Below are 3741 nucleotides of genomic sequence, written 5' to 3'. Positions count from 1 at the left end.
CAATTTTACTCCCCTCCAATCGGTCCTCAACTATGCAGCTAGGCTTATCTTCCTCTGCCACCACTCCACATCTGCCACTCCCCTTTGACAAAATCTGCACTTCCTCCCATTCTGATACAGAATCCTCTTCAATCTCCTCACCCTCACATACAAGGCCATCTCTAATTCCAGAGCCCCCTACATCTCTAATCTCCTCTCCCTTCATATTCCCTCTCACACCTTATGGTTGGCCAATGACCGGTGCCTCTCCCCTACCCAGGTGATTGATTCCATGCGTGAGATGTGGTAAAGTGTGGGATTAAGGATGCCGCACAGGACTAAGTGAGATTGTATAGGTGTGTAATTAATGTGTGTTGCCAAGAAAACCGACGAACCAGAAAAGCTTCTGGAATTAATCACCATCTACCATTGAACAGAAAAAGGTTCTTGTTTAGGCAGAAAAAAAGGGTGATTGTCGATGGTGCTCCCATGGGTCTATTACATGGGTAATAAGGACAGGAGAGAAAGGAAAAAAGTGACCCTTGTTGGGAGCACTCCCTCTTGGAAACAACTGTGATTGGAATTATGTATAATGTATTTTTATTTAAAACGTAACCTTTAATTCTTAATGAGTAATATAGGAGTACACACAAAGTATGTTTAAAAATTGATTAAATAGTTTGAATCGTAAATTCGGGATTGCAACTGTGAACATAAGGATGAAAAAAACATAATATAATATAAAAGGCAAATGTGCGGTACAAGTTACGGCAAAACCAGAAGATTTGCCCGCCTGGTGTTGATTAATGCAATAGGTGCAATAGCCAAGGTATTGCCTTCAAACTTGACCTACAACACCTGGTATTCCTTAGTGGTCAACCACCTAAGTACTGACCAGGCCCAACACCGTATTGCTTCCAAGATCGGACGAGATTGGGCATGTACGGTGTGGTATGGTAGTAGATTGAAGTTGATGAAGCAAAGACCTATAATGGGTATGCAATTGTTAGATCCACCCAAGGCCTGGTAGAATGGGCAAAAAAATCTCTTAAGAAAGAGACTGATGTTTAACCATCATTGCACCAAAGTGTATTCCAAATGTATAGGTATACATAGGTTTTAAATCATATGGTCAACCGGTTTTGCCAAAAATAGCCGCCAATATGTTGCTTTATACTGTGCTATGCAACATTGATCCCAGAGGATTTTTCACATGTAGTAGGGCAATAATGAACCCTAGTTATTCTGATGACATGCCAGCAAAGTTTGAGAGATATCAAAACATAAATGTGTTGCAAGTATAGGTACTACTGAATATGCAAAAGATCCTGAGCAATACACCATACTTCCCCTCCCCCTTCACACAGTGTATAGGGCAGGGAATGGAAATGTGCCAGAAATCATGTATTCAGCTGAAACGACAGATTGGCAGGAGTGGATAGAAATTAGGGAATAGATCTCAAGAGACGTGATCTCCACTATCCACAATAAGGCTAACTAATTCATTAGAGCCTGAAATGTCAATTACTGTCTTAATTGCAATCTTAGATAAATAATTATACTTGCAGTAAGGAAGCACACAAATAGTATTGTATATGCTGTATGTCCACAGTCAAATAAGAAATGTGAAAAAAAAAAAAAAAAAGAATCAATTGTCAAAATGCAAAAGGTAGATTGTTGCTGATTGTACGTAATTTCATCAGCAACAGAGTAACACTGAAAAAGTGTCTGTATATGTGGCACCTAATAGCAGCAAATTGTAATATGCAATGAAAAGATTGAATATAATTAATAGAAAAAAAGTGCCTTATTATAAAAACGGCATAGATTTGCCTGAATGAGACTGATGCACACAGTGTTTAATTACAATTGTGCGTGGCTGGAGAGCGGGAGACAGAGTGAAAATGCAGGATATATCTGGAGAAATACTTGCGAGCGCCTGTGCATGTATCCTGCTAGTTAGGTACCGCTGACAGCTCGGCGTGATGAGCTGTGTGTCTGAGCGGCTCCACTGATCTCATCTCCTGCCGCTGACAGCTCGGCGTAGTGAGCTGTGTGTCTGAGCGGCTCCACAGGTCTCCTCTCCTGCCGCTGACAGCTCGGCGTGATGAGCTGTGTGTCTGAGCGGCTCCACTGGTCTCCTCTCCTGCCGGTCTCTTGGTCACGTGAGCGCACTCACCGTGACCCGTTCACCTCCCAACGTACGTTTCACAGAAAGCTTGTTCACGGGTAGTTGCATACCCATTATAGGTCTTTGCTTCATCAACTTCAATCTACTACCATACCACACCGTACATGCCCAATCTCGTCCGATCTTGGAAGCAATACGGTGTTGGGCCTGGTCAGTACTTAGGTGGTTGACCACTAAGGAATACCAGGTGTTGTAGGTCAAGTTTGAAGGCAATACCTTGGCTATTGCACCTATTGCATTAATCAACACCAGGCGGGCAAATCTTCTGGTTTTGCCGTAACTTGTACCGCACATTTGCCTTTTATATTATATTATGTTTTTTTCATCCTTATGTTCACAGTTGCAATCCCGAATTTACGATTCAAACTATTTAATCAATTTTTAAACATACTTTGTGTGTACTCCTATATTACTCATTAAGAATTAAAGGTTACGTTTTAAATAAAAATACATTATACATAATTCCAATCACAGTTGTTTCCAAGAGGGAGTGCTCCCAACAAGGGTCACTTTTTTCCTTTCTCTCCTGTCCTTATTTTCCATGCTTGAGAACAAGATTTTACCTGTGCTGCACCCCTTCAGTGGAACATGATCCCCCGCTCCATTAGACTCTCCCCAACCTTGCAAAGCTTTAATTCTGCACTAAATACCCACCTATTCATCAATGCATACCCTTCTGATGAATAACCTGGTCCTGTGGCTGCTTCCCCAATCCCCCTGCCTCATGCCTTGACCATCTCTGCTTTGCTTACATCCTGCCATCAGGCTACCTCCTGCTTGCTTGCACCTCATGTCATCTGTCTGTCACCCCATCCTACTAGATTGTAAGCTTCTCAGGGCAGGGCCTTCTTTCTTCTTGTTGTCAAAACCATCTTCTCAACACATTTCACTCACAGCCCTCTCCTACTCAGTGACCATCTTTACCTACTTTTCTCCTACTGGTAAAGGCTCATCTCTATCTATGGCCACCAGCTCTTAGTAGTACACTGATCCCTCACTCACTACTTTCATCTAAGCAGTATTATGTTTTGAGAATTGTTGTGCTCTTTGTTACCTGTACTCTATTTTTGTTATTTATTGTTATGTTAAGTTTTGTCTCATTGTGCTGTTCTTTGTACGGCGCTGTGAAACACTTGTGGAGCCTTATAAATGAAATAATAATAATAATAATAACCACATTGCCCAAGAATTTTATCTTAAATTTGAAAATTTATTTATACTGTAAATACAGAAAATACTATCTTTCCAGTCTCTATTAATGTTTAGAATTTTTTATAAAAAAAGTATTTACAATAGATTACATACCAATAGATGAAAATGATTAAAAATAAAATATTTATATTCTTTCAAATCAGTGGCAAGGGAGTATAATATTGATGTAATTATTATTGATATTTAATATTATTAATCCTTTAATTTTTGTTATTCTCAGCTATCTAAAATGATAGACTGAAAGGATTGCACATCTAGCATTTAACAAATTATTACATTCCTGTCTGAGCTAGGTTCCTAATGATGAACTGAGTTTTCCACAGTATCAAGATTGCTTTTTGTTATACATGTGCAGTTAA

At 39.8% G+C, this 3741-nt stretch overlaps 2 pseudogenes; one reads left to right on the top strand and one right to left on the bottom strand.

Moving 5' to 3' along the window:
- Nucleotides 1-825: 825 nt before the first annotated feature.
- LOC134967506 (5S ribosomal RNA) lies at nt 826-944 on the bottom strand (annotated as a pseudogene).
- A 1306-nt stretch (nt 945-2250) lies between these two features.
- On the top strand, nt 2251-2369 carry LOC134967494 (5S ribosomal RNA; annotated as a pseudogene).
- Nucleotides 2370-3741: the final 1372 nt, after the last annotated feature.

Source organism: Pseudophryne corroboree, chromosome 10 (assembly GCF_028390025.1).
Source record: "Pseudophryne corroboree isolate aPseCor3 chromosome 10, aPseCor3.hap2, whole genome shotgun sequence".
In the NCBI taxonomy this organism is placed as follows: domain Eukaryota; kingdom Metazoa; phylum Chordata; class Amphibia; order Anura; family Myobatrachidae; genus Pseudophryne; species Pseudophryne corroboree.
This window is presented reverse-complemented; position numbering and strand designations above follow the sequence as displayed.